This window comes from Sorex fumeus, unplaced genomic scaffold (genome assembly GCF_029834395.1).
Source record: "Sorex fumeus unplaced genomic scaffold, SorFum_2.1 ptg000018l, whole genome shotgun sequence".
NCBI lineage: Eukaryota > Metazoa > Chordata > Mammalia > Eulipotyphla > Soricidae > Sorex > Sorex fumeus.
The window spans coordinates 36,624,239-36,642,603 of NW_026606075.1; the positions used below are offsets into that span (position 1 = coordinate 36,624,239).

The window sequence follows — 18,365 nt, forward strand, 5'->3', positions numbered from 1 at the left end:
GCAATGAATTGGTTGGGTTCCTGAAGTTATCTGAAAGAAAAAATCAGTTCGATTAGACTGAGGGTTATCACTTTGAAATGGTTAGACCCTGGGAGGAGTAGAAGGTCCTTTCTGACCCAGCAAGGACAATTTTGTTTGCTGTCTTAAAAAACAAAGAGTTAAAACAACAGAAACCAAAGCGACATAATGCCATACCCATATCTATCACTAAAATAATGGAAAGGAATAACTCTACCCGCAGGTTTGGTTGAAAGAAAAATGACTTCCTGTGTCCAGATATTTCTACTGGACACAGAAACACCAAGCCATTCTCTGGCTTGCTCAGTACAGATAGGTAAAGCTTCTGCCCATACACTGAAGCTCTCAATGAGAACCAACAGGTATTTATACCTTGAACATATGAGCATTTGATCATCTGCATAAGGTCAAGCTGCTGATCCTCCTCTAAGTTCCTTGATGCTGAACAGGTGTTAGGAGAGGAGGCTCAGGATTTCCTCTAGGTTCATTAATGGCACAGAAAGCACAGTTCTGAATTACTTCTACCTTACTTGCTATTCAGTTCCTTTCCATGGAAGATGGTTCTCACTGGTGTTAAAGCATAACCCTTTAATAATATTCCATTGCATAGGTCCAGGAGTTAGTAACTTTCCTTGTTGGGTAAATCCATCAACTTCCTTTTGGAAACATCCAATGTCCATGGTTCCTCTTCTGCAGAGCATTCTGGCTTAGAGGAAATATTCTCTGGTGTTAATCCCATGATGCAACAAAAATTAAGAGCTGTTAATATCCTTGTTTTCTCCAAACGACTCACAGAAAATTTTGTTCACAGAAAATGAGATGCAATACAAAAAGTGTAGAAAGAAAATTCACAGTACTTTAGACTAGATATTAATCCATTCTAATTTAACCAGTTTAGATGCTCTTTCTTGACACTTTGGCCAATTCACAGACTGGGGGAAAGCAATTCTGCACTTTGAGATGAGCTTCACCCTAGTAAAGCTCTGATGGAACTAGGACAGCATGCATAACATTGAGTTCCTTTATAGATTAGGCTGTTTTCCTACAGTCAGTAAACCAAGTTTTATCTAAATTTCCCAAAAGAGGAAGTACCTTTTAGATCAAGATTAAATACATTTATTCAATCACCTCTGTAGAATTAGAATCTGGTTCTTACAAAAAACTAGTTGCAGAAACATGGTTTTCTCTCCACCTTCATTTTAAAACTTTGCAAGATAGTTTAACAAACCTGGCTTGTTCTTTTGCATAAACACAGTAAGATTAGAGAACTCTCCATTTGGGATACCCCATTATTTACTGAGTCCTGGGGATCGACTAAAGACAGGAGACAAACCAAAAGTGGCATTAATCTTATCTGGCACGTCAGGGTTACCCAGGCCTGGCCATAAGATGTCCCACGACGAACTGGATGGCCTCGAGCCTTCGGGCCTCATTTTCCACAGAGATGTCCTGGCAGAGAGGAATCCATCCCATCCCTTCTTCAGGGCTGGGAGAAATCCTGGTTTCCAGGTTTTTCCTTGACGCTGAGAGTAGGCCCAGACTGAGTTAGTCATTACAGAGTCCTGGATTCCTCATTCTCCGTAGCAGTGATGATTTCCACTCTTTCCTCGAGCCAGCCTGCCTCTAGGGTCGCCCTGAGGTTTGTAGGGTACTTGAAAACAGTACCTGTTAAATCCCTGCTCCTGTCATTTAGACAGATCCCCTGACTGTTCCCTGGAAGAGGGCTTTGGGGTCCCATAGTTGGTTTTTCCTGTCTGCATGAGGGGTAGACCCTATTACAGAGAGGAAAGACTTATCTGGATTTATGCAAACCAACATAGTGCCATGAAACATCAAAAAACATACTGAAGGTACAAAAGAAGAGAAAAGCAAGCATTTCACTTTACTCGCAGAGATGTAATACACCTGTTTGCTGTGGGTCCTAGTCAGAGAAGCTAAAATCTGTAGAGACAAAGCATACCGTTTAACATGTGTTTTTAATCCCATGTCAAAACCCTTGATTTCCTGCAACTTTTGAAAAATTCAATGATCCTAAGAGCACTGTAACAGGAGTCCAGACAATCCATCCATCATCTTTCTGACTTAAGACACACGTCTATATTCCCAAGAGTCATCCCACAAGTTTAAACTCTTATTTTACTGAATTCAGCACAACATGATCTCCCAAGTTTGGACACTAGTTACCAATCATCTCATTTAACATGACAAAAATACTCTGCAGTACCTTTTCAAAAGCATTACATCAGTTCTATAGATATTTTAAAAGGCTTTAGAGATGCTCACAACTAAAGTTCTTACAACATAAATTCATTGGGCAAAAGTTCACTTTACATTAGAAATTAACCAAGAGACATTTTAGAATTCTGATTTCTAGGAAAACACAAATGCAAAAAGATTAAACACTCAGATTACCATAGAACAGAAAGCATTTTACACTTGTGTACAAAGTTCTGTGAAGGTCAGGACTAGGTTGATACCTGGAGACAAAGCTTGGCATGAAATAAAGTTATCATAATAATAGCATGCATTTTCACATACAGGACAAGCTGATTAACAATACAGTTATCTCATACTTTCACCAAGGTGCAATGCTATGGCTTCAGACTATCAAGATGACATCTGAGATCACTCATAATTCTTTGCTAGGTACCTTTAGAAATTTTAGTTACCAAAAGTCTCAGAGATCAAATAAAAACCACTGGTAGGATAAGTTTTGCAACCAACTTTATAACTCTAGAAACTCATATTTTAAAATAAACATGAACCTGTTTTATGTACCACATTATTTCAACTCACAAGATTTTCTAGGTCAAATATTCTAATCCAATGCAGATACAAATATGTACATTGATATAACAGCATAAAACCTTTGAACTGCCAATTAATATAAAACATGGTAAACCCTCTTTGGCTTAATTTCAATAGTTCTTGTCCCTGAGTTATTTCAATCATAAGCTTTCTACACCAGATACTTTTACCAATTCCACAAGAATACAAACATGTTTTCAGACACAGAAAAAGCCCTTTAGTTTTTACCAAACTTTGATATTAGCATAGAAAAAGCACTTGGACTGTCAATGTTTATGGTAACATAAGAAAACTATTAATTAATATGAGGAAACTTTATTTTAGTGGCTTATGTACCTCTGTTGTTTGTAAAACAGCTAAATTCCTCATTACAATTGGCTGAGGCTTGTAAGATAAAACCTTGCATTCTCTGAACTTTATTTCACTTTAGTTTCAGACTCTAGTTCCACAGCTCTTCTAGATAGTACAGATTCTTAAGTTCAAAAGGATTTCAGCTGTTACTAATCATTAATGTTCTTCTAATAAGAAATCTAGATTGAGAATTCTGCTTTCTCTGTAGGCTCAACCTTCTGATAAGAAATCTTCGTTTAAACCTTGTTTAGCAAGTTCCAAAAGCAACTGCATTCCTTCAATCACTGAGTTGCATATCACTGACTTTTCTAGAATTTCTACTTCTGATTTCAACCTGGTTCCAGCACTCGAGTGTTCCACACAGACAGACAGACAGACAGACAGACAGACAATGAACTGACTAAAGACCACCACACGTACATGTACACTCATCCGCAGCTGATCGATTGATCTGACCCTTCAAAAATGGTAGGGAGAAAACTGATGGACTGACAAAGGAAGGAGCAGTCCACAGGGCAAAGAAGCCCTGTCGGCCCCCGTTTCCCAGCTTGACCAGAGAGTCTCCTGTTTGTTAAAAATATGGGTCAAGAAAGCGCTTTTGTTGATATCAGCGGGCAAGATAAACTATGACGAAGCAGTTGAAACCTAAGGCTGTCAGATGTTACCATATTTTGATCAAGGCTAGTTCTGAGGCAGGGAACTGGTATCTTATCAGACATGGGGATAGGCTGCATTAGTGACATACTTCTTTGTTTCTGATATCAAACAATTAATCACATGATCTTGCATTTTCCTGCCTCCTCTGCTTTGATAATCCTATTTCTTTTGTTACCTGCAAAGATCTGACTGCAAAATGATCTGGTCATGCAAACTGCCATTCACTGGCCATCTTTCCCCAAGTTCTAGCTTATACTCAGGCCACGTGGTGTTACAGAGGTCAACAAGACGTTTCTTATTTAAGCTATCTAGCTTCAGGCTCTTCCAGTGTTTTAACAAGCAACCCAAAGGAGAATGTTTAGGTACTGATGTAGAATTTCCCATATCTCCTAAGTGTCAGCAATAACCTATGAGAGGGAGGAAAAAGAAAAATCTAGGGTAGAATAATTCCTTAGCAAGCTCTCCTCCTAATAGTTTCTAGTGTTGTGGTTCTAGAGACTGCGCGGACATGACCACAACTGCATGCCGGCCCGTGGTGTTGTGGTTCTAGACAGAGGGCGCGGACACGACCACAACTGCATGCCGGCCCGTGGTGTTGTGGTTCTAGAGACAGCGCGGACATGACCACAACTGCATGCCGGCCCGTGGTGTTGTGGTTCTAGACAGAGGGCGCGGACAGGACCACAACTGCATGCCGGCCCATCAGAAAAATCTCTCTTTAAAGGACGTCTCCTTTAGAGATTTCTGAGTTACCCCAGCGTCCCTTGGGGCCTGCCTCCCGAGCGTCCACACGACCATGGCTTACACGTGTGGAGCCATACCTAGAGTGCCATGGGTTTCCAAGAAGCCTATTAAGGGGAGAAGAGAAAAGTTCTGCCTCTCTTAGCTTGCCACATATTCCAGTGCTCCCTGCTGACGCTTTCTTCCACAAACTTCTTGCCTGTCTTTTACCTCTTTTTTTCTCTGCTTCACTTTGCCTAGGGCTAAACCTGCTGACTGCCTCCATTAGCATTTGAATTGACCTCTAGCTGATTCTGCTTGGGGAAAAGGGATTTCCACCTAGAAATTGATCTGCCTCAGTTTTCCCAGGTTCTTCTCACTAGTGGGCTTTCCTATCAGGGTGCTCATACACACACACACTCACACAGAGGTTATCACATTCCTCCCCCTCCCCCCCTAGAGATTTCCAAGGGAGCATACCTCCACAGCAGATTTTCCACAGATTACCTCCTTCCTCGTGGATTCCTTCACTGCTCTGTCCCTTTGTGGTCGCCATCTGATGTCGGTGGGCCCCACGGGTGACTTATGTGAAGTGGGGAGGAGAAAGACGGCCACTTTCTCCCCACCCACCTCTGCCACCCGGAACCCTGGGTAGGCTAGGGCCGGTAAAGTCTGCAGTGAGCACCTGCTCGGCACGGGCCTGAGCCCCGCCAGCCCCGCGAGGTGGCCGTCAAGCCACACCTGAAGTCCGCTTGATCTTCTCGGCACGGGAGTTAATCCCCGCCACCCGATTGCTCGGGGAGCCACGGACTCAAGCTGGGGCGAGAATTTGCTCTTTACAGGAAAGGAGGGACCAGTCCCAAGCCTTACCCGAGGTTTCTGGGGTTCTTGTCTCGCTCGCAGAAAAGAATTTCAGGAGTAGACGAGCAGTGAAGTAACAGGTTTTATTTGGAGGCTTTTGGAGAGGGAGAGGAAGGGATGAGCAGATAAGCGGGGGAATGGAGAGGAAGAGAGAGAGAGTAACGCGTCCAGAGGGAACGCGGGCTTCTCCGAGGGTGGAGAGAGCGCCAAGTGGGCTCTCGAGCTGGTTCTTATAGATCCTTCCGACTCAGAATGTTCTGGAATCTCCTTGGGGCTGGGTCACTGGAGTCAACCGGATTGAAAGCGGGTTCGAGAGTCATCTGACTTGGAATGTCCTGGGATCTCCTTGGGGCTGGGTCGCTGGAGTCAACCGGATTGAAAGCGGGTTCGAGAGTCATCTGACTTGGAATGTCCTGGGATCTCCTTGGGGCTGGGTCGCTGGAGTCAACCAGATAGAAAGCGGGTTCGAGAGTCATCTGACTTGGAATGTCCTGGAATCTCCTTGGGGCTGGGTCGCTGGAGTCAACCGGATTGAAAGTGGGTTCTCGGAAAGGAGGAATTTCATGGGGAGGAGGCCCATATCTTCAGGGTCTGGGGATGGTCTTATCAAGTCCTTATTCTCTGTCTCCACAGGGTGGGTTGGTCCTAGAATTCTTCTATGAGACTTTGTTTCATTGCAGAGAGCCTTTCCCTATCTACCTGCCTACATCAGGGGGACCCTCTGGGATGCCGGGATCGAACCCAGGTCAGCTGCATGTCAGGCCAGAGCCCTCCCCGCTGTGCTATTGCTCCAGCTCCCACCTCCTATTTTCCTCTTTTATTTAATTAATTAATTAATTTATTTTTTGGCTATTTGGGTCCCACCAGCAATGCTCAGGGCTGACTCCTGGCTCTGCACACAGGAATCACTCCTAGCGGGAGCTTGGGGGGCCTTACAGGACTCCTCTGCAAGGCCAAGCAAGGCCTGAGCCCCGAGGACACTCAGGTGTGACCCCCCAAACACAGACACAAAAACAAAAGAAAAAAAGAAAAAAAATAAAACTCAAACCAGGCCAGCAGGTCTCTGCTTTGCAGCCTCCTGGGCCCCCCAGAACGAGACTCACTGGCTCCGCCCCGAGGCGGGGATGGCTCCGGGCCAACCGAGTCACCTGGGGCCCTCCTGCTCTTCCGGCCCATCTGCTACCTCACCAGGCAGCCACTGCTCTACATTCCTGCCGGCCCATGGTTTCCATGGCAACGGCATCTGTGGTCCTCCGTGCTGAATCCGGACTTCCCTCGGACCAGGATGAAGAGGCTGAGGGACCGTGAAGGCTGCCTTCTGCCCAGTTCCTCTCTGTTTGTTTGTTTTGGGGGTCCCATCCAGCGATGCTCAGGGCTGACTCCTGGCTCTGCTCTCAGGGATCACTCCTGGCGGTGCTCGGGGGACCCTATGGGATGCCGGGGATTGAACCCAGGTCGGCCGCGTGCAAGGCAAATGCCCTCCCTGCTGTGCTATCGCTCCAGCCCCATCCAACCAATCTGTTTTTGTTTGGGGGCCACACCCAGCGATGCTCAGGGCTGACTCCTGGCTCTGCACTCAGGAATCACTCCTGATGGTGCTTGGGGAACCCTGTGGGATGCCGGGGATCGAACCTGGGTCAGCCACGTGCCAAAAAAATGCCCTGCCTGTTGGACTATCACTCCAGCCCCTTAAGGACAAGTTAAAGGTAGTCATTTAAAAAAAAAAAAGATAAGAAGGCAGGGTGACAGCACTGAAGTAAGGCACCTGCCTAACATGTGGCCAACCTGGGTTCGATCCCCGACATCCCGTAGGGTCCCCCGAGCACCGCCTGGAGTGATTCCTGAGTGCAGAGCCTGGAGTCAGCCCTGAGCATCACTGGATGTGACTCCAAAACACACACACACACACACACACACACACACACACACACACACACACGGGGGGGGGGGGGGGCAATGAACCATTCCCCATGGTAGGAAAGATGTGGAAGGCAGAGGAAGAGATCAGAGAAAGGCAGAAAATGAATGAATAACGGGAAGAGAGATGGAAACAGAGAAAAGATATTGGGATGTGGGCGGGGGTCTGTTCTATGGGGAGGGGCTTGGGAAATAAACAGGAAGCAGGTTCAGGCAGGGTTCTTTGGCATGTGATGTGGTGTCCAGACCGTTCCCTCAAGAGCTTATTGGGGGGGCTGGAGCGATAGCACAGCGGGGAGGGCATTTGCCTTGCACGTGGTTGACCCGGGTTCGATCCCCGACATCCCATAGGGTCCCTGGGGCATCGCCAGGAGTGATTCCTGAGTGCAGAGCCAGGAGTCAGCCCTGGCCATTGCAGGGAAGGACCCCCCAAAAAAAAAAAGAAAAAGAAAAAAAGAGAGTTTATTGGAGCCCAACAAAGACGAGTTTCAAGCCCTCACACCCGCTTTCTTTCTGGTTTGGGCCCTGGGCTTACCCCTGGTGGGACCCAGAAACCCCCGTGTAGTTCTGGGGGTCTACCCGAATGGATAGTACGGAAGGCACATGTGGGAAACCCTGTCCTCTCTCTGGCTTTGATCCTTGTTTAGTTGTTGTTTTTTATTGGGGGGGTCACACCCAGCAATGCACAGGGGTTGCTCCTGGCTTTGCACTCAGAATTACTCCCGGTGGTGTTCAGGGGACCATATGGGATGCTGGGATTCGAACCCGGGTTGGCCTTGTGTAAGGCAAACACCCTGTGCTATCACTCCAGCCCCTAGTTGTTGTTGTTTTTAAGCACACCCAGCAGGGACTAGGTTTCGATTCCCAGCAATGCTCAGGGCTGACTCTTGGCTCTGCACTCGGGGATCTTTCCTGGCGGTGCTCAGGGGACCCTATGGGATGCCGGGAATCAAACCCGGGTTGGCTGCGTGCAAGGCAAACACCCTCCCTGCTGTGCTATCGCTCCAGCCCCAAATCCATGTGATTCTGTGTATGTGGGTGAGAGATCTTGGGGAGCGAGGGGGTCCCAGAAACCATGAGGGAACCAGCCGGGTGGGAGGGCGTCACCCTAGCATGACTATCTCATGATCCAGATCTTCCTGGAGAGGTCTCGGGCCTCCTGGTCCCCTCAGAGGCCACCCGCCCCCTACTGCAAACGCAGGCTGGAGCTGTGTGTCCCATGGGTGGGGGAGGGGTTGTCCTTCCCGCCCAGGTCTCCCATCCAAAGCGAAGCTCTTTCCCGAACTGCTGGCTTCGTGGAGACCCCTGAAGGCCTCTGACTTGCTGTCCTATGCTGGGGACAGAGCCCGCCCCCCACAATTAATTACAGCCTTTCTCAGCCCTTTAGGCTCTTCCCCGGAGGGGTGAATTGCCTATCTCAGGAGTCAACCCCCAACTGAGCCTCAGCCTTCTTGGCGATGGCCCGAGGTCACTACCAGGTCCCCATGGATCCTTCCAGCACTCCCCCAAACACTGTCCTCCAGGCTGGCCCAGAGGAAGCTCCCGAGGGTGCCCAGTGCTGGACTATTCCCTGATGTGCCTCCAGCCAGGCCCCAGGCCCCAGCCCCCTTTCCCAACTGTAAATAGAAGAAAAGAAGAAAAAAGACTTGAGGTTCCTGACTGGGTGCATTCCAGAGAAATGAGAAGGTGAGACGGGGTGGGAGGAGGGGGGAGATTTGAGACTCCTGCACTTCTAGGGAGACTCCACCCTGCTGCCCCCGACTCAGTGCTCAGGGCTGACTCCTGGCTCTGTGCTCGGGGCTCCCTCCAGATCTGTGCTCAGGGCTGACTCCTGGCTCTGTCCTCGGGGCTGACTCCCGGCTCTTAGCATCTTGCAATGCTGAGTCCCGGGGACTTTCCAGGAGTGATTCTTGAGCACAGTGCTAGGAGTAGTTCCTGGCCTTAAAAACAGAGGGGCTGGGGATATAGCACAGCGGGTAGGGCGTTTGCCTTGCACGCAGCCGACCCGGGTTCGATTCCCAGCATCCCATATAGTCCCCTGAGCACTGCCAGGGATAATTCCTGAGTGCAGACCAGGAGTAACCCCTGTGCATCGCCGGGTGTGACCCAAAAGGGAAAAAAAAAAAACAGAACTCACACAAAAACAAAACAATTTAAAAAAATAAATAAAATAAAAACTATAAACCACTCCCCCCCCACACACAAAGAAAACAGAGTTTTGATTGGGAGATAATATTCTTTATTGATTCTTTTATTTATTTATTTTTGTTTCTTTGGCCCCACCTGGTGATGCTCAGGGCTGACTCCTGGCTCTGCACCCAGGATTCACTCCTGGCGGTGCTCGGGGGACCCTGTGGGATCAAACCTAGGTCAGCCTAGGAGTCCGTTGTGCTGTCTCTCAAGCCCTGTGCAATGCATTTTATTTTATTTTTTTGCTTTTTGGGTCCCACCCGGCGATGCTCTGGGCTGACTCCTGGCTCTGCACTCAGGGATCACTCCTGGTGGTGCTCGGGGGATCGAACCCATAGGATGCTGGGGATCGAACCCGGGTCAGCCGTGTGCAAGGCAAATGCCTTATCTGCTGTGCTATTGCTCCAGAAACATGTTGTTGTTGTTGTTTTGGGAGGGAGGACACACGTGGTTCAGGGTTGTTTCCTAGCTCTGTGTTCAGGAATCACTCCTGGCCGGCTGAGGACACCAAAGGAAAACCCAGGTCATCTGCCTGCAAGGCAAGCACTTTCCTCGCTGAATAATCACTCTGGCCCCAACATGGGTTGTTATTTTCTTGGTGGGGGGGCTGGGAGACACCTGACAATGCTTAGGGCTGACTCCTGGCTCAGTGCTCGGGGCTGACCCCCGGCTCTGTGCTCGGGGCTGACCCTCGGCTCTGTGCTCAGGGCTCACTCCTGTTCTGTGCTCAGGGCTGACTGACTCCCGGCTCTGTGCTCAGGGCTCACTCCGGCTCTGTGCTCAGGGCTGACTCCCGGCTCTGTGCTCAGGAATGACTCCTCGTTCTGTGCTCAGGGCTGACTCCCGGCTGTGACTGGGGACCATGCAAGGCAGGAGGGACGGAGCCCCAGGTGGCTGTCAGCAAGTGCCCTGCCACTTGAGTGTTCGGTTCCGGTTAAATCTTCACCCCCCAGGAGGCGCCTCGGGCTCGTCCTGCCTCAGGACCACCCCGGGGATGCTCAGGGGATGCCGAGGATGCCCGCGCGCGCGCCAGGCCCACTCGGGCCGGACCTGGCCGCAGCCTTGGGCGGACCCGAGCGCGCGGCGGGAGCGCGGAGGGGCCGGCCCGGCTGCAGGGCGCGCGGCCGCCGCTGGGGGCGCGCGCGGGCCGGGCGGACGGGCGGGCGGGGGTCGCTTTGTGCCGCAGCGGGAGCGCGGGGGGCGTCACGCCGCATCACACTGGCCGGGGGGCTGCCCGGCCCGGCCCGCGCCCGCCGCCGGACCCGCATGGCCTCCGCACACACCAGGTGCCCCCGCGGGGTCCAGGCACGCGGGGCCGCGGGGGGGAGGGGCGCCGAGCCGGACCGAACCCGAACCCCCCACCCACCCGCCCCCGCCGGCACCCCCGGGCTGCCGGACCCTCCGCCCGCGACCCCTCCCCAGAATGCAAAAATGCAAAACCGCGCGCGCCCCCTCCCCGGGCAGCCTGGGGGGGACCCGCGCGCCCCCCGACCCCCGAGATCGCCTCCGGACCCCCTAGATCGCCCCAGTGCGCCCCCCGACCCCCTAGATCGCCCCTTGACCCCCTAGATCGCCCCCCGACCCCCTAGATCGCCCCTCGACCCCCCAGCGCGCCCCCCGACCCCCTAGATCGCCCCCCGACCCCCTAGATCGCCCCTCGACCCCCTAGATCGCCCCCCGACCCCCTAGATCGCCCCCCGACCCCCTAGATCGCCCCCCGACCCCCTAGATCGCCCCTCGACCCCCTAGATCGCCCCTCGACCCCCTAGATCGCCCCCGACCCCCTAGATCGCCCCCCGACCCCCGAGATCGCTTCCCGACCCTCTAGATCGCCCCAGCGCGCCCCCCGACTCCCTAGATCGCCCCCCGACCCCCTAGATCGTCCCAGCACGCCCCCAACCCCCCAAAACGCCTCCGACCCCCCCAGCCCGCCCCCCGACTCCGCAGCGCGCCCCCTGACCCCCAGCGCAGCCCCCCGGCCCCCCAATGCAACCCCCTTACCCCGCAGCGCGCCCCCGCCCCCGACCCCCGCCCGTTCGTCCCGGGGAGGAACGTCCGCGGGGAACGCGGCGCCGCCCGGGTTCGCGAAGGTTCCAGGGCCCGGGGGTCGCGCAGCCCCCAGACCCGCGGGGCTGCGCGCGCGGACGGGCCGGGGCGGCTCCGGGGGTCGCGGGCGGGGAAGACCGGGGGGGGGGCCCCCCGCCGGTCACCATGGCAACGCGACCCCGCCGGCGTCGCCATGGCAGCCGCGCGCCCGCCCGCCCGGGGGCCCGCCGGGGGTCGCGGCGCGGCGGGCGGGGGCGTCCCGGGCGGGAACGCGGCGCGCGGGGCGGCGTTTCCGGGGGGGGCCCCGCGGGGAGGACCGCGCGGGCGGCGCGGCCGGACGCCGCCCGGGCCGGGCCGCCGGGGACGCGCCGGCCGTCGGGGCCCCCCCAGCCCGCCCGGCCGGGGCCCCGCGGGCCGGAAGTGGCGCGCGCGCGCGGCGCGGAAGTCTCGCGAGAGCGGCGCCCACTTCCGTCCTCCGCGGCGCCCGGCGCCGTCCCCCGACCCCCGCATGGCGCCCCCCGGCCCGGGAGCCTGACGGACCCGCCGGCCTCGCGGGGCGCGCGGCCATGAGCCTGCGGGGCGCGCAGAGCCTGCGGTGAGCCGGGCGGGGGGCGCGCGCGGGGCGGGGGGCGCGGGGCGGGGGGCGCGGGGCCCCGGACCCTCCTGCTGCGCGCGGGGCGCCCTGGGGGCGGCGGCCGGGGGCGGGGGGCGCGCGACCCCAGACCCCCGCGCTGCACGTGGGGCGCCCTGCAGGCCGCGGGGGTGGGGGTCGTGCGCCCCCGGACCCCTCTCGAGGTGCACGCGGGGGTCCCTGCGGGTCTCGGAGGCGGGGGTCGTGCGCCCCCAGACCCTCTCCCGGTGCGCGCGGGGTCCCTGCGGGTCTCGGAGGCGAGGGTCGTGCGCCCCCGACCCTCTCCTGGTGCACGCGGGGTCCCTGCGGGTCTCAGAGGCGAGGGTCGTGCGCCCCCAGACCCTCTTCTGCATGTGGGGGTCCCTGCAGGCCTTGGAGGCGGGGTCGTGCGCCCCCCCCGACCCTCTCCTGCTGCACGCGGGGTTCCCTCACCTTCGCAGAGGGCGCGAGTGCGTCCCCCTCCTGCAGGCATTGCCGAGGTGGGGGTGCAGGCACGTGCCCGGCTGCGGGAGGAGACCCCCAGAGTCCTGGCGCCCAGTGAGGGGGGTGTGGCCTGTACCTGTGCTCAAGGTCGCAGTGGGTGCCAGTGGGCTCTGGACACCCGGGAACCAGGCAGAGGCTGGCCCGGGCCGTGACTGCTGACCGTGGGGGCTTGCAGGCCCTGGGCCCCCAGAGAACCCCGGGCAGCAGCTGCGGCCGGGGGACAGGGGGCACTCCGAGGGCAGGGACCAGGAGGTGGCAGCTTGGTGGCCGGCAGAGCAGCGCCCATGACCGTCCGGGGAGGTGGGACCCGGCCAGGGGTGAGTGGACACCCAGGAGCATCTCGGCCAGACTGCTGAGTGGCCCTGGAGTCCCGCCCGGGTCCGAGGTGCCCGGGTGGTACCTGCTGTCAGGTGCGTTCCTTGTGGGCGTGGGGGATGCAGCCTGGGTCTGTGTGTGCGCCGGGAGTGGCGGGGGGGGATACGACACTGTCCACGGACGGCCCCGTCTTGTCCTCTGTCCGCGGGCTCAGAGCTCGGGTGCGGGGACCCGGTGACTCTGAGGCCACTCTGAGGCCCTCTCTCTCTTTCTCTGTGTCTCTCTCCCTCTGTCTCTGTCTCTCTGCATCGGGGGCTTTCACAGACAGCTCAGAGGATGCTGGCTGGTCCCCGGGGCCGTGTGGTCACTCTGGGTGACGCCGCGAGACTCTCAAGCCCAGCCACGGTGGGTGGCCGGCGGTGACAGGGCGCGTTTCCTGCGGCCTCGCTCTGCCCTGGCGGCGGGGACGTGGGTGGGTTCCCTTGTGGCTGAGTGAGGGCTCCTGGGGAAGTGGGCTGGGGGGGTCCTGCCCCTGAAGCCGGGGGAGGTCTGCGGCGTCCCGTTTGGTGCCTTGGAGTCCGCTGGGCAGCCCGTGGCCCCTGGGCCCTGCCCGGGAGGGGGTGGGAGGCGGGGGTCCGGCGGCGGAGAAGGGTCTCCTCGACTCCGTGTGTCCGTCCTGGACACGACGTCGGCGGTGCTGTAGCTTGGTCACTGGCCGACCAGGGTGCTGACTGCAGACCTTGATGGCCCAGTGCCGTACCTCCCCAGACCCTGACCTCTGCCCTCTTGTGGCTTCTAGAATCCCCTGGTTCGTGGGGGGGGGGGGGGCACGGATGGGCTGGGTCCCGGCGTTCGGGAGTCGGGTTGAAGTTGGACCCGCGAGAAGCGGGAGAGGAAGGAGAAAGAAAACGTTGCCGCGGGCAGCCCCGTTGGGTCCCTGTCACCCCGCTGCTCTCTCTCGCTCTCGCTTTCTCTTTTGAGGAACGTTTGTTTGGGGCCTTTCCCTCCCGGCTCTGTGCTCAGAGAGCACGCCTGACGGGCCTCGGGGAGCCGCGGGGCTGCCAGGGCTCCAAACCTTCTGGGGTGCTCCCTGCTTGGTGTCCTTTCCCAGCTGGGTGGGTTTTTGTTTTGTTTTGTTGTTTCCTTTTTTGGGTCCCACCCGGTGGTGCTCAGGGCTGACTCCCGGCTCTGCACTCAGGGATCACTCCTGGCGGTGCTCGGGGGACCCTAGGGGATGCCGGGGATCGAACCCGGGTCGGCCGCGTGCCAGGCTGACGCCCTCCCCGCTGGGCTATCGCTCCGGCCCCCCAGCTGGGGTCTTTACGGGGACAGGGTCAGTCTTTGAAGGGTGCCGGGCCGGGAGCCTTGTCAGAGACTCACTCCGGGTGGCTGGACTCACGTGGTATCCAGGGCGTGTCTGAGCCTGCAGGGATGAGGCCGGACAGGGAGGGGTCCCCGAGGAGTGGGGCTGCCGCATCTGGGCGCATCTGAGCTTGGGGCTGGGGTCCGGAGACCCCTGGCGCGCCCTGAGACTCAGTCTTGCCCCCTCCTGTCGGGAGGGTCAGACGACTTGGGTCCCAGGACGGCCGAGAGCGAGGTGACTTGGCGCCGGCCTTGGACTGCCTGGTGGGGCCCCCCCACCTTCCCGCCACGCCCGAGTCTCTGCCCACCATAGGGTGCGTGTCAGATTGAGATTTGTTCCTCACCATGTCCTGTGATCGCGTCTGTCCCCCCAAACCCCTCACGGCAGAGCAAGCGGCGTGGTCCCGGCCTGTTTTACTTTGTATTGTCGAGTTGGTGGTCTCGTGGGGTTTTTATGGGCTACTTGGGTCCCACCCGGCGATGCTCAGGGCTGCCTCCCGGCTCTGCACTCAGGGATCACTCCTGGCAGTGCTCGGGGGACCCTAGGGGATGCCGGGGATCGAACCTGGGTCGTCTGTGTGCAAGGCCAACGCCCTCCCCACGGTGCTATCGCTCCGGCCCTGTGTTGTGGAGTTTTATTTGGGGTTTGATTGAGGGTCACTCCTGGCGGGGCCCTGGGGACCCTGTGTGGTGCCGGGGTTGAACCAGGGTCCACCCACGTGTGAGGCAACGCCTTCGCCCCATCCCATCTCCCCAGCCCTGTTTTGGTTGGATTTTTATTCATATTTTTGTTTTTGGGTCCCACCTGGCGATGCTCAGGGCTGACTCCTGGCTCTGCGCTCAGGGATCACTCCTGGCGGTGCTCGGGGGACCCTATGGGATGATGCCGGGGATCGAACCCGGGTCGGCTATGTGCCAGGCCAGTGCCCTCCCCACGGTGCTCTCACTCTAGTGCTCTGTCGGCGGTGGGCTGTGGTCAGACCTGGACCCCGCCTGTTTCCCGAGCTGTCTGTCTGTCTGTCTTTTGTTTTCCGTGTTGGCCGTGCTCAGGCCCAGCGCTCAGGGATCACTCCTGGCAGGCTCAGGGGACCGTACGGGGTGCTGGGGATCGAACCCCGTCCAGGCGCATGCAAGGTAAGCGCCCTGCCCGCTGGGCTCTCGGGGAGGCTCTCCTGACAGTGCTCAGACCTTACTCTGGTCGAGCCCAGGCCAGCTGCGTGCACGGCCAGCCCCGTTCCCCACCCCCCTGCACCATCTCTGCCAACCCCTCGACGGATGTGCTCAGGGGGTCAGCAAGGTGGGGGCTTCTTGGGGGTCCCATGCTCCTGGGGCAGCCCACGCTCTTCCTGGCGGTGGGAGATCAGTCGTGGCTGGCGCTGTGTCCTCGTTGAGGACACTGTCCCCTGCCGCCTCCGCCAGGCGGGTCCCTTGGGAGTCGGGGCCCGAGCTTTGACCTGTCTGTCGGGGGCCTCGGGGTCACGCGTCCTGGGCGTTTCAGTTCATGCTGGCCAAGTCTCGTGTCAGGGGGAGTTGGAGGCCGGTCGCTTCACATTCAGGCCGAAGGGGCCGAGCGACAGTCCAGCGCCTTGGGGTCCCCCCGGGCCCTGCCTGAGGGACGCTGAGCACTGTCTGGCGGCAGACGGGGGCTGGAGATAGTTGGGGGGGTAAGGTGTTTGCGTCATGCATGGGGACCCCAGTTCCACCCCAGCACTGCCGGGAGAGTCAGGAGTCGGCCCGAGCACTGCTGGCCGTGCCCCTTCCCAGTCAGGTGGGGTTGGCGCTAAGAGGTGGTGCCTAGATTGGGCTCTGCCCAGCTCTACAGGACCCTGAGGCGGGGGCGTCCGTCCGTCCGTCCGTCCGTCCGTCCGTCCGTCCGTCCGTCCGTCCGTCATCGAACTCGGGTCGGAGAGGGGCGGGGCCATCGAACTCGGGTCGGCCACGTCCGAGAGGGGCGGAGCCACGTCCGAGAGGGGCGGAGCCACGTCCGAGAGGGGCTGAGCAATCGAACTCGGCTCGGCCCTGTTGGCTGCGTGCGAGGCAAACGCCCTGCAGCTGTGCTATCGCTCCAGCCCTAAGAAGTGAGTTTTACTCCCTAAGAGTTCTTTTCTTCCCAAAGGGGGAAAAAGAACTGTATCGGGGGAGTCAGTATTTGCTCCTCTAAAGGACATGGATTCAGAGACCCTTCCCTGCAGGCTCCCCACCCGCCACCCACTGTGGGGCGACCTAAGGCTCGGCCCCTGGGTGCAGGATTCTCTCTCCAGGCACTTCCAGCTCACCTCTTGGTTCACCTGGGCCTGAGGGCTATTTCAGTTCTAATGGGCTTCCTGTGTGTCGCGACGTAATACTTGGGACAGAGTAATACTTGGGACAGACGGTGATCAGAAAGGTCAGTGGGATTGTCCTAAAAACGGCCTGAAGCCCCAATGCAGTCGTGTGTATGGATGGATTTGTGTAGGTTGATTCAATATCTGAATACTCCTCTGATTTTTTTTCTCCTACCTAGAAATGGTGCATGAATGTCTCTTAAAAGATCTCACTTAACTGAAATCTTCCATTCTTGTCTTCTCTGTCAGAAAACCCTCCTATGACACAGAGACAGACCCGAGCGAGGGCCTGATGCATGTCCTGAAGAAAATCTATGAAGACGGAGATGACGACATGAAGCGAACCATCAATAAGGCCTGGGTGGAGTCGAGAGAGAAGCAAGCCAAAGGGGACACAGAGTTTTGAGGCTTCGGGTCCGAGTTGGGGGGCTCTGGCACCGCGGTATATGTATTGCCGGTGAGGAGATGGTGCAGAACCGCACCAGTATGTTCGCCAACGGCTCACAGCCTGTTCTTAACTACTCAAGAGTTTATTTAAGTAATAAGCTTATTGAAAACTTCCTACAAAGATGGTTTCCATAGTCCCCAGTTTTGTTCAAGAAAAGATAATACTGCATTCTTGTGGGAAATGTAAATAAATAAGTCTTACCTAAGGAAAAGGCCACGCTATGTGTGTTTTTATTTAAGTTAGCAAGTTGCTCTTTCTTTACACGTTCCCAGTGTAAGAGAAAAATAAAACCTGAATTCCTGCATAAAATGAGATGGGTGTTGTAGAGCAGGGTGGGTCTGTTAGCCGCTTAAATAACATACCCAGCCCTCAGTTAATCCACAAGCATTTCTTTCTCCATGAGTAGGTGAATACATTGAAAATTTTGTCTTTGTACATGGCTAGGACATTGTCAGAAATCCAAGGCCTCCAAGAACCATAACGCAAAAATAAGCATGAAATTATGTGATTCTACGTTCATAAAATTTTAATTTTACGGTCAGTGAAATAGCTTGCCATGTGGGGAGGCATTGGAGAGGGAATGGTTCTGAATGGGTGAGTGGTGAGTGACCTCGACTCTTGGCTACTAGCGGCGATGCTCAGGCATCCTACGAGAGGGAACTAAGTTCCTGCTCTACCAAAGACCGTGCAGGATTGTGGAAGCTCCATTGGAGAACCCAGTGGGCAGTTCCTGAGGTAGGTGGAACACAGTGCAGACCTTGGTCCCTTTTCCAGCCTCCAAGGCCTGTCAGGAGAGACACCAGCCACACTGACGGTCGCTCACAGCCCACATTCGAATCTTTCCAGAAGTGGGACTGAAAATCCTTTAACAACAGGAAAACCAGCCATGCCACTCCAAATGCCATGTTTTAGGGGAATGGGTTAGTCACACTCTGAGGCTTGGGAGTTCCTCCTGGTTCTGCACTCAGGAATTACTCCTGGCGGTGCTCAGGACACCTTATGGGATACAGGGATCGAACCCGGGCATTGCCTCCTTATTTCAAAGATCTGTCACCAGTGTTGTTCCTCGCTAGATTTAGGACCTCAAGAACAGAAACAAGAACAGGACGTTCTCTGTAACTGTCCCATCTAGCATTGCCACCCGAGTCTGCAAGAGAAGGCCGTGTTCACAGAAAAGTCACAACCAAAGCTAGTTGGTAAAGATCCACTAAGGACTAAGGTATGCGGACCCTGC

The 18,365-nt window shown here is 56.2% G+C and overlaps 1 long non-coding RNA gene across 1 annotated transcript; it reads left to right on the forward strand.

Annotated features, from left to right (window-relative positions):
* Positions 1 to 12,030: 12,030 nt before the first annotated feature.
* LOC130021820 (uncharacterized) lies at positions 12,031 to 17,347 on the forward strand. The gene is made up of 2 exons (XR_008792200.1): positions 12,031 to 12,163; positions 16,933 to 17,347. It is a non-coding gene; the product is annotated as an uncharacterized LOC130021820 (long non-coding RNA).
* The last annotated feature ends 1,018 nt before the right edge of the window (positions 17,348 to 18,365 follow it).